Genomic DNA, 13003 nt, shown 5'->3' on the forward strand with positions numbered 1-13003 from the left:
AGGCTTCTCAACAGCTTTTACGCCAAAGCCATAAGGTAATAAAATGGCTACCTGGACTATTTGCATTGTGTCCCACCATCCGCCACCCCCTACCCACCAACCCCCTCTTTTACGCTGCTGCTACTCTCTGTTTATCATCTATGCATAGTCACTTTAACTATAGCTATATGTACATATTACCTCAATTAGCCTGACTAAACTGGTGCCTCCGCACATTGACTCTGTGCCGGTACCACCTGTATATAGCCTCTCTACTGTTATTTTCACTGTCATTTTACATTTAAAAAAAAAAAATCTTTACCTATATATTGTTTACCTAATAGCTATTTTTTACTTAAAATTTACACTGTTGGTTAGGGCTTGTAAGTAAGCATTTCACTGTAAGGACTACACTTGTTGTATTTGGCGCACGTGACAAATAAACTTTGATTTGATTTGAATTGGAAAGGCACACACCTGTCTATATAAGGTCCCACAGTTGACAGTGCATGTCAGATCAAAAACCAAGGCATGAGGTCGAAGGAATTGTCCTTTGAGCTCAGAGACAGGATTGTGTCGAGGCACAGATCTGGGGAAGGGTACCAAAACATTTCGGCAGCATTGAAGGTTCCCAAGAACACAGTGGCCTCCACTGTTAAATGGAAGCAGTTTGGAACCACCAAGACTCTTTCTAGAGCTGGCTGCCCGGCAAAACTGATCAATCGGGGGAGAAGGGCCTTGGTCAGGGAGGTGACCAAGAACCCGATGGTCACTCTGACAGAGCTCCTGAGTTCTTCTCTGGAGATGGGAGAACCTTCAAAAAGAACAACCATCACTGCAGCACTCCATCAATCTGGCCTTTATGGTAGAGTGGCCATACGGAAGCTACTCCTCAGTAAAAGGCACATGACAACCCACTTGGAATTTGCCAAAATGCACCTAAAGACTCTCAGACCATGAGCAACAAGATTCTCTGGTCTGATGAAACCAAGATTGAACTCTTTGTCCTGAATGCCAAGCGTCACATTTGGAGGAAACCTGGCACCATCCCGACAGTGAAGCATGGTGGTGGCAGAATCATGCTATGGAGATTGTTTTTCATTTTTAGTCAGGATCGAGGCAAAGATGAATGGAGCAAAGTACTGAGAGATCCTTGATGAAAACCTGCTCCAGAGTGCTCAGGACCTGGGCGAAGGTTCACCTTCCAACAGAACAATGACCCTAAACACACAGCCAAGACAACGCTGGAGTGGCTTCGGGACAAGTCTCTGAATGTCCTTGAGCCCGGACTTGAACCTTATCGAACATCTCTGGAGAGACCTGAAAATAGCTGTGTAGCGATGCTCCCCATCCAACCTGACAGAGCTTGAGAGGATCTGCAGAGAAGAATGGGAGAAGCACCCCAAATACAGGTGTGACAAGCTTGTAGTGTCATACCCAAGAAGTCTCGAGGCTGTAATCGCTGCCAAAGGTGCTTCATCAAAGTACTGAGTAAAGGGTCTGAATACTTATGTAAATGTAATATTTCAGTTTGTTATTTGTAATAAATTTGCAAAAAAATCTAAACTTGTTTTTGCTTTGTCATTATAGGGTATCGTGTTTCATCTATAATTTCATCCATTTTAGAAAAAGGCTGTAATGTAACTAAATGTGGAAAATGTCAAGGTGTCTGAATACTGTCTGAATGCACTGTATACGATATTCCACCCAAGCGTAGCTGGGACCTGCGCTTTTATATTGCTTTGCCTGGGGAGCAAAATCACGTTGTAATGTCATTGACATGGCACAATAGTAACCATGCCATTCCAATCACATAAACTGGTCAAATAAACAAAAATACAAACACTGTGGAATATAAAGTTGACAGAACGTTGTGCTTATTTTACAAGTAAAATTAAGAAAATGTGCCCAAAATTGTAGGAGGAGATCCTCCCGAATCTTAGAGTCCGTTGTGTGTTATAATATAGTAATATTAATATTATTTAGCTTTAAAACAGCAAAAATGTCTCTCCACCAGTGGCGAACCGTGACTATTGGAGCTAGGTCCTCAGCTGTGGAAAAATATCTGACGTCATACATATAGATAAAGAACTCGGATGCCTGTGTATACAGAGCATGTCTGAGACCTTTTATTTTGCAGACCTATGTAGGAGAAGCAATTATTTGATGACAGAGTCAAACGATCCTAAGCCTCGGCCGTGGCTCACAAAGAAATATTTGCCAAAACAAACAGTCTGTCACACCCTGACCATAGAGAGCTGTTTATTCTCTATGTTGGTTAGGTTGGGGTGTGATTAAGGGTGGGTTATCTAGGGGAATTGTATATCTATGTTGGCCTGGTATGGTTCCCAATCAGAGGCAGCTGTTTATCGTTGTCTCTGATTGGGGATCATATTTAGGTAGCCATTTCCCCATTGTGCTGTGTGGGATCTTGATTTTGGATAGTTGCCTGTGAGCAATATGTTAGTTTCACGTTTCGTTTGAGTTTATTGTTTTGATATGCTGTGTTTCACTTAGTAATAAAAAGATGTGGAACCCAGATCACGCTCATCACAATCATCAGAGAGAAACAAATTGCGCTGTATTTGATGTTCTGCCTCCAGCAGGCAACAATACAAAAATGCACCACAACACGAAATGTCATGTACCCAATACTTCCAATTGCAACATCATGTGTTCCTGGAATATGTCTTGATCTATTTCGTGCAGAAAATGTTCTTTCTACTGATGCAGTGGACACTGGAATTGTCAAAACTAGACAGGAAAGCAGATACAATTGATGCATACAATCAATTAGTCTCTTCTGCTGGAGAAAGTGGAGCAGATCAGCCGGACTCTTAACCTCGAAGTCAGACATTGAATACATAGGGGTGAGTTCTGTTTTAAATCAAAATTAGGGCCATAGCTTTCCTCGAGACTTGAGAACGCAGCATTTGGAAGGTTTGGGGTTTCTCTATATATTGGGAGCTTGTGTGGGTCAAGGAGGGCAAGGAACATGAGCCTTTCATGGTCATTGAACCGGTTTCTTAGCTGAGTGACAATGTTGTCGATGATCGCACTGTGTGGCTGTATGTACTGCCCACATATGTCTCCTTATGTCTTCAAACGTCTCCTTGCATATGTGTCCTGCGCCCCCTTGGAACTCCGGTCTCACTCACAGTGTCCTCGTAGATGGAATCACATTTTCCCTCTCTGTGGTGTTGCAGAAGTCGTCCACCCTTGACAAGCAGAACTGCATGTCAAACTCCCTGTTCTGCAAATATTCCAAATAGCACTTCGGAGTACGCACATATGGAGTAGAACGCGGATAGCAGGAAGCAGAACTCGAAGCTTGTCAGTTGCATCATGTATCCATCTGCGCTGTGAACGGTGTCTTCATCAGAGTCATCGTGATGTATTCAAAGAGTTACGACTTTTTTCCCTACACAGTGTAAACTAAGCGTGAGGAGAAGTTCCATCGTGTTGGCACCACTCTGGGTAGTCTTCGCTGAAGAGTTTGCGAATGAACAGAGTTTGCGAGATAGTTCCTTTCACCTTGGTTTGTACTCCGTTTATACCAGAGGCCATGACTGCGGCCCCATCGTAACACTGTGCCACAACTTTGGCTGAGCATTCACACTCCTCTAAAAAGCTCATAATTCGGGCAGAAACCGCTTCTGCCTGTTTATCCTCAGTTACATCCTCAAATTTGAAAAACCTTTCCTTCACACCACCATCAGTAGTGTAACGGAACACATAAGAAATTTGGGCTACATTGCTGATGTCTGTCGTCTCGTCAACCATGATGGTTACAAAGGGGGTTTTCTTCAATTCTTCCTTCTTGACATTTGTCATTGCATTCGCGACCACGTGTTTCAGGTCATTTTCGATTTAGCTGGAAGTACCTGTGAACACGGTAGCCGTAGCCAAATGGCAGTTTAACGTGCTGTCATACTACAAGAAATCCAGTATTTCCAAGTAGTTTCCATTATTAGCTGATTCTTTACCCTCATCATGTCCTCTGAATGCTAAATCTCGCTAGCCTAAAAACACAACCATATGAATAAGGCGCTTTAGAATCTCCCTGTTGTGCCTGATTTTATCATTGTGAGCAAGTGTCTCATTGCGCCATTGCTCGTTAAGAAGATGGTCTACTCTTGTTTCCCCAAATGTTTTTAAGCACACTGTAGCTCGCAGGTGTGAAGTTGAGTTGTGGTGTCAAAGTGCTGACTTTCTCAATCAAGCTAAATCTTTGAAACCAGTTGTCCAGTTTGAGCTGTTATCGGTGCTGAAGAGTAGGCAATTCCAACAGTAAAGCTTTTTTTGTCAGCTCACAGCTGGTTATCCACGGATAGCACTCCTAATTATTAACTTGAAAATGCCTTTCAAAACTCTTTCCTGGTTGCACCAAATCAGGCAGTGCAGGAGTTGGGTCTCCCGGTCTGTAGAAGATTGAACTTTTCATTAAAAGCTAGTCTTGAAAACACTTTAGCCACGACATCGTCCTCAATTACTCTCTCTGCAGTTTCCATCGCCATCGTTACATACTAGGCTCAAGCGTGAGAAAAAAAGATAAGGCTCGCTATTGGCTCTGAATAAGTGACGTATTCTTAGGCCCTGTAGAGGGCCTTGAAGCATCATACAATTGTTCCACCTATTACAAGAGAATTTGTGATTGGTTGATTCTACTGTCATTCCAAAATACTGCTTTAATTTAAGTCAATGTCATTGGCTGTTGTTTTCTATTCAAAGCCTGAGGGCCTAGCCAATGAGCATTGAGCCCAGCTTGATTATTTCTACCAAGAGATGGCCAAAGAAAATATTTTTTTCTCTTGGATATTAACCCTTCTTTTTCCAACACAAACGGAATAAATTCAATAGGAAGATCATTACAATTAAGACAAAATGACAAATTATAATATATACAGTTTTATGGAGTGGCAGGTAGCCTAGAGGTTAGTGTTGCACTAGTAACCGAAAGGTTGCAAGATTGAATCCCCAAACTGACAAGGCAAAAATCTGTCATTGCGCCCCTGAACAGGGCAGTTAACCCACTGTTCCTAGGACATCATTGAAAATAAGAATTTGTTCCTAACTGACTTGCCTAGTTAAATAAAGATTTAAAAAATGTGTATTTATCCTTAGGCCCTCTCTGAGGGTGTAGAGGGCCCAGGCGGTTCCCCACTGCTCTCCACCCAATGGCAAAATGGGTAATTGCAGGAAATTTGCTGTAAAACAGAGATAGCTTTTGTTAATCCCTGCCCCTTTGCGAATTAGTAGGTAGAATTGCAGAAATCTTGCTTTTTAGCGGCAACATTTTCTTTATTCCCCATAGCAAAATGTGTTGAATTGCAGGAAATGAAATGGTTCTCACCTAAAAATGTTTTGCAGCGAGGTGGAGGGCACCCCAACCAAATACCCTTTTACGGCCGTCAAAGCGGCTAGAGCAAGCCCTGGAACGAAGCAAAGCTGCATTTTATAAGTATTACAACAGAGAACAGGGCCCATGTAATACAATGGGAAGCCTCTCTCTCTCCCCAGACTGTATTGTCGAAACTTGCCACTACGCAGCGCACTGCCTTCTCTGAAATCCCCCACGACTCAGCCTCCCGCCTGTTTTAACAACGAGGTAAAGCATCATCTATCGCTGAATTAGATTTCATCCTTTAGCCTACTCATTTTCTTAACCTCTTTTTTTCTGAATGAAATAGCTGTCTCTCTTCAATGACATGTGGATGCCATTATCATCATTTGAACACCACAGCTGTCTCTCTCCACTGACATTGACAAATACATCCTGTGAATCATACATACATACTTGTAGACAGCTATTAGATTTGATGTTATCCTGAGATTGTCATTGCTCATTCCATGATATAGGATGGCTAAATTACAATGCATAGTAGGCTATAGCTTAAGCTTTTCTGTTTCTTGCAGACCGATTTATCACACAAAGGACCTATTTCGTTCTCAGCATGTGCACGCACGCAGGCTTCAAAAATGTCTGAAAACCTACATGACCTAAAGTGTGATCATCATGCATAATAGTAGGCTATCGCTTATCATCATCATCATCATTTGTTTGTGGGGGGGTGGGTGGGTTATTCCACAGTTTCAGTTCAGCCGGACAAGCTTACCCTAGGCTACTTTGTTGTGTTCATTTACACCACAGGACAAGACATGTCCATTCTAACAGGTCCAGGTGAATAACAAGGTAGCTTACTAGAAATGGGGTCTTGGATGGGACTTTGATTAAACAGGTTGTGGCGGCCATATAGATCATATTAAATGAATCATTTGAATTATCCTATTAGTATTATTTGTAGGTGGCTGGATCAATGCACGCGCAGCAGCTCATAATTCAAGACCCCTTGTGGGCGTAGAAAATGATTGAGAAAAAAAGGAGGAGGGACAGAAACTCCGCGAAGAGGAAGACTTCAGACAAGGTGATGCAACTGAAATTCCGAATTGACACAACCTGCCACCAGATCTATACGACACCACGCTATGGTAAGCAATCAATGACACAAAACATTGCAATAAGATGATCATACATTATTATAGCTAGCTTTCTTGGTACGTTCAGTAGTTTGAATAGGAGCATCAATCAACTTTAATGTTAACCCACAGTAAAGACATGGGCACGTAACTTAGGCTAGCCATGTGTGGATGCTGAAGTATATGATTTTTTTGCCCTGACTTTACTAAAGTTAATTAAAATTAGCTTGCTAGTTAGCTAGTTGTTTACTCCGAGAATGATACACATTTTGGTAAGAAGGACGAGATAAATAGCCATTTCAACCGCTAGCCCACACAGTGTTAGCTTATTCACTCCAGTTATAACAGGTTATCTGCAACTGGCTGTACTTACTATTTGTAATATCACCGTTACTTCTTTTTGAATAAACTCATGCTACAGTTGTTCCGTGGTTACAGATATTTAAAACCAATTTCAACATTGCTACTCAACACGTGGCAGTGTCAGATAACGTTAACGGTAGGCTACTTCCCTAGTTGTTGTTATGACATCATGGAATGGATATGTTGACGATTCTCACAGCGTATTTGACCAGACATTAGATGCTGTGAGAATCATCAACATATCCATTCAATGATGTCAGGGTTTCATCAATATAGAAGAAGTCTCTGTGGTTTCATAAAGCAACGTTGGACATTTCTCAACAATAACTTAGCTTAAAGAGGTCAACCAATATTAAAGGCACATTCTGCCGTTTCAACATCCTGACACTGTTTGGTAAACTGAGGGATTGGGCTTGGTCAGCCTGGGGAAATAGCGTAGCTCATCATCCTATAATTCATAGAACAAGCTGGTGTTATTAGACATATTTCGGGGCCTGTTTGTTCACACTCAAATGATAGGAAAACATAAACAATGGACTATTAGAGCCTGAGATCTTCCATTATGACAATATGATACAGTTATACTAAGCATGCGACATTTATAAGTTATATTTAACTAATTTCACCTAATATAGGACTGTAGCTTTAATTTAACACCTGTAATCCCCATGAACATTTGTGGATTTCCCCTATTTAATGTTTTTGTTAGTAACCTTTGGTTATTGTCAGTTGTTGTCTATAACCATACTGATGCTTGTGTAAAAGCTGGGAAATAGGCTATGTCTTTAAAAGTCTTGTGAGAATTTTCAAATGGCTAAACAATTATTTGGTTTATTAGTTCCTGAGTGACTTATTGTTATTAGTGGCAGTGTGATTTTTTTCAAAAGGCCTATTTCTTCCGTGCTGCTGCTGTGAAGTGGTGCTTCCCCCAGAGGTCAATGTTGCCATTGCAAATGTGATGGTTGTAATGGTGTAATATTACTTGTCTCAGTATTTCAACAGGTTGGCCCGAAAACCAGCTTAAAATAACATTATGCATTCATGTCAGTTTTATGTATAGTATGAGTTTTTTTTTCTTTTTTCATATTTTAAAAATAGGGTACTTTGTCAGGTACAGGTACGTAAACTACTACTATGGCTTTTGAAGTCATCTAGGTTTCTTTCATTTAAATATCCACCCTAAACGTCACCTTGTTTACGAGGATTCTTTTCCAAACGTCAAAAATACACTACATAAAACATTTGTAGTAGCCTAGTATAACTGCTACTATGGTTTGGGGATATTTTTTACATTCATCACTTACACTGAGTGTACAAAACATTAGGAACACCTTCCTAATATTGAGTTGCACCCTCTTTTGCCCTCAGAACAGCCTCCATTCGCTGAGGTATGGAACGAGTTCCACGGGGATGCTGGCACATGTTGACTCCAATGCTTCACACAGTTGTGTCAAGTTGGCTCAATGTCCTTTGGGTGGTGGACCATTCTTGATACACACTGTTGAGTGCAGAAACCAAAGCAGTGTTACAGTTCTTGACTCACTCAAACCAGTACGCCTGGAACCTACTAGCATACTTGGCTCAAAGGCACTTAAATATTTTGTCTTGCCCATTCACCCTTGAATGGCACACATACACAATCCAAGTCTCAATTGTCAGGTGTTCCTAATGTTTTGGTCCAATCAACATTTTTGTTTTAACTATTTGGACTAATGATTAGCCTACACCCCTGGGGTGTATTCATTATGGAAACCGTTCAAGAATCAAACTGACGCAAATGGAACGAAACGGGACCTACCTGAATTTGTCTAATAGAAACTCTTGCTTGCGTTTTCCGTTTGGAGTAAACAGTTTGCAACAAAATGTTTTGCAACAGTCTAAACGTTTTGCCACAGAATCTGCATGTAGAAGGATTTTTCAGCCTTGAGACATGGATGTGACATGGATGACAATTGAGACATGTATGTGTGCCATTGAGGGTTAATGGGCAAGACAAAAGATTTAAGAGCCTTTGAACGGGTTATGGTAGTAGGTGCAGGCGCACTGGTTTGTGTCAAGAACAGCAACACTGCTGGGTTTTTCACACTCAACAGTTTCTGTATCAAGAATGGTCCAACACCCAAAGGACATCAAGCCAACTTGACAACTGTGGGAAGCATTGGAGTCAACATGGGCCAGCTTTCAAAACCTTGTAGAGTCCATGCCCCAAAAAACTGAGGATATTCTGAGGGCAAAAGGAGGGGTGCAACTCAATATTAGGAAAGTGTTCTTACTGTTTTTTACACTGTATAGGCCTAAATCAAAGGCGTGTGTGGTAGGTCTAGTAAGCTTGTAATACATACAGTTGAAGTCAGAAGTTTACATACACTTAGGTTGGAGACATTAAAACTCGTTTTTCAACCACTCCACAAATTTCTTATTAACAAACTAGTCGGTTAGGACATCTACTTTTTGCATGACACATGTAATTTTTCCAACAATTGTTTACAGACAGATTATTTCACTTATAATTCACTGTATCACAATTCCAGTGGGTCAGAAGTTTACATACACTAAGTTGACTGTGCCTTTAAACAGCTTGGAAAATTTCAGAAAATTATGTCATGGCTTTAGAAGCTTCTGATAGGTTAATTGACATCATTTGAGTCAATTGGAGGTGTACCTGTGAATGTTTTTCAAGGCTTACCTTCAAACTCAGTGCCTCTTTGCTTGACATCATGGGAAACTCAAAAGAAATCAGCCAAGACCTCAGAATTTTTTTTGTTGACCTCCACAAGTCTGGTTCATCCTTGGGAGCAATTTCCAAACACTTGAAGGTACCGCGTTCATCTACAAAAACAATAGTACCCAAGTATAAACACCATGGGACCACGCAGCCGTCATACTGCTCAGGAAGGAGATGCGCTCTGTCTCCTAGAGATGAACTTACTTTGGTGAGAAAAGTGCAAATCAATCCCAGAACAACAGCAAAGGACCTTGTGAAGATGCTGGAGGAAACAGGTACAAAAGTATCTATATTCACAGTAAAATGAGTCATATATCAACATAACCTGAAAGGCCGCTCAGCAAGGAAGAAGGCACTGCTCCAAAACCGCCAGAAAAAAGCCAGACTACGGTTTGGAGAAATGTCCTCTGGTCTGATGAAACAAAAATAGAACTGTTTGGCCATAATGACCATCGTTATGTTTGGAGGAAAAAGGGGGGGCTTGCAAGCCAAAGAACATCCCAACCGTGAAGCACGGGGGTGGCAGCATCATGTTGTGGGGGTGCTTTGCTGCAGGAGGGACTGGTGCACTTCACAAAATCGATGACATCATAAGAATGGAAAATTTTGTGGATATATTGAAGCAACATCTCAAGACATCAGTCAGGAAGTTTATACCATATGTATTTCATTAACCTTTGACTATTGGATGTTCTTATAGGCACTTTAGTATTGCCAGTGTAACAGTATAGCTTCCGTCCCTCTCCTCACTCCTCCCTGGGTTCGAACCAGAAACACGACAACAGCCACCATCAAAGCAGTGTTACCCATGCAGAGCGAGTGACGTTTGAAACGCTATTAGCGCGTGCTAACTGGCTAGTTATTTCACTTCGGTTACACCAGCCTCATCTCGGGAGTTGATAGGCTTGAAGTCATAAACAGCGCAATGCTTGACGCACAACGAAGAGCTGCTGGCAAAACGCACGAAAGTGCTGTTTGAATGAATGTTTACGCGCCTGCTTCTGCCTACCACCGCTCAGTTAGCTACTTAGATACTTGTATGCTTTTATGCTCAGTCAGATTATATGCAACGCAGGACAAGCTAGATAATATCTAGTAATATCATCAACCATGTGTTAACTAGTGATTATGATTGATTGTTTTTTTATAAGATAAGTTTAATGCTAGCTAGCAACTTACCTTGGCTTACTGCATTCGCATAACAGGCAGTCTCCTTGTGGAGTGCAACGAGAGAGAGGCAGGTTGTTACTGCGTTGGACTAGTTAATTGTAAGGTTGCAAGATTGGGTCCCCCGAGCTGACAAGGTGAAAATCTGTCGTTCAGACCCTGAACGAGGCAGTTAACCCACCGTTCCTAGGACGTCATTGAAAATAAGAATGTGTTCTTTAACTGACTTGCCTAGTTAAAAAAGGTATGATTTTTTGGGGGGGCAAATCGGCCCCCAAAAATACCGATTTCCGATGGTTATGAAAACTTGAAATCGGCCCTAATTAATCGGCCATTCCGATTAATCGGTCGACCTCTAGCAAAGACCATACAACGGTTTAACTGGACAGGTTCCACTCAAAACAGGCCTCGCCATGGTCGACCAAAGAAGTTGAGTGCACGTGCTCAGCGTCATATCCAGAGGTTGTCTTTGGGAAATAGACGTATGAGTGCTGCCAGCATTGCTGCAGAGGTTGAAGGGGTGGGGGGTCAGCCTGTCAGTGCTCAGACCATACGCTGTACACTGCATCAAATTGGTCTGCATGGCTGTTGTCCCAGAATGAAGCCTCTTCTAAAGATGATGCACAAGAAAGCCTCAAACAGTTTGCTGAAGACAAGCAGACTAAGGACATGGACTACTGGATAGTCCGCTAAGTTTTTCTCTCCACTTTTCCGGACAATTCGCATAACGGCACCAACGCTGTGGTCATTCTCTGTACAAAATATTAGGTTAGAGGCTATGCATCCTATTGGATGAATCATGAAAGGTGCTTGGCTCAATTTAATTCACTTGCACTCCACTGAATAAGAAGAAATGTAAAACTGGCATTTTAGAAAACGTTTTGAATGGACATAGAGAATTAGTGAAATTATACGCCCCCACCTAAAACACCATCAAAGCCACCTGCAGCGCTTCTCACTCAAACATAAGCAAATCACATTTGTCCTTTCCCAAAAATGTATTAAAAACCTTGCCTTAGCATCAACTCCTTTCTGTCGGATATTTTAAAAATTGTCTACATAATAGGATGATGCAAAATCAATGTAGCCTATCATATAAATCGACAGGGCAAGTTTTAAGGGGGATATATAGAGACAGCTGTGATAGGCATGAAGATGAAATTGACAACCATTAGAAAATTGAAACACATGCACGACAACCTGTCCATAGCCTAATGATCAACCTGTCCATAGCCGATTGATTAACCTGTCCATAGCCTATTGATCAACCTGTCCATAGCCTAATGATCAACCTGTCCATAGCCTATTGATCAACCTGTCCATAGCCTATTGATCGACCTGTCCATAGCCTATTGACCAACCTGTCCATAGCCTATTGATCAACCTGTCCATAGCCTATTGATCGACCTGTCCATAGCCTATTGATCGACCTGTCCATAGCCTATTGACCGACCTGTCCATAGCCTATTGATCAACCTGTCCATAGCCTAATGGTCAGTCGTTGATTTTAGTGAAGCAATGGGTGGTAATTTTGACACTACATTTTCATTTGAGTGCTTTATCTAAATCTGTGCAACCACTTACTGAAAAGGGTAAATGCCGGCAGATATTTTTTTATTTAGCATGGGTAGTCACCTAGATTCACTTTAGCAGGTCTATAATATGTAGCATAATATATAGACTATATGAATGATGCATTCATATATTAATTAACTTCTATCTTAAATATCTCTCTGTCTTCACTGTTTCCTTCTTGCACAATTCACGCCACTCCACTGACCTATCTCTTCCTCCTCTTTCTAGCTCTTCAACGAGTGGCCTATTTATAGACAAATGAACAGCAATATAGTTTGAAACATATTTCAAGCTATTTTTAAAAGCAAATATAGGTCTATTTTAGGAGAGAAGCATCGATCGATCCTCTTGCTTGCTGAAAGGCTATAAAATAGGCTACAGCATTGGCAATGCACTGGCAGGGAAGTTTGAATGGTGAGAGCGATGTGTAGCCTAGCTCTGGTGTGATGTGATAACATTGGCTAAATTGATACCTTGCTGCACTGATGCAATGCAAGCGTAAAAAACAGGCAGAGAGAAATTAATTTATTGATTCACATCACGAATCCACAAACCAGTCAGTAGCAGTGCATGGCCTGTTAGTGGCGGTGTCCCAGATAACAATTTCTATTGGTCAATATCTTATTTTCGCATGCGAAGACGTAAAGATCGAACCTGTTACGAATAAATAATTGATTTCTGGAGGACAATATTCATTTATCGTATTTTTTCTTCTTG

The 13003-nt window shown here is 41.3% G+C and overlaps 1 protein-coding gene across 2 annotated transcripts in view; it reads left to right on the top strand.

Annotated features, from left to right (window-relative positions):
• Window positions 1-6386: 6386 nt before the first annotated feature.
• Window positions 6387-13003, top strand: part of LOC115103085 (sodium- and chloride-dependent glycine transporter 1-like) — an 89222-nt gene continuing 82605 nt past the window's right edge. Inside the window, exon 1 of one of the 2 annotated variants that reach the window (XM_065005746.1) lies at window positions 6387-6468. The gene's annotated coding sequence lies outside the window, so the exon portion shown is untranslated. The remainder of the gene's footprint in view (window positions 6469-13003) is intronic. The other variant, XM_029623705.2, reaches the window with a different exon arrangement.

The sequence above is a fragment of the Oncorhynchus nerka genome, linkage group LG20, assembly GCF_034236695.1.
Source record: "Oncorhynchus nerka isolate Pitt River linkage group LG20, Oner_Uvic_2.0, whole genome shotgun sequence".
NCBI classification, from domain to species: Eukaryota; Metazoa; Chordata; class Actinopteri; order Salmoniformes; family Salmonidae; genus Oncorhynchus; species Oncorhynchus nerka.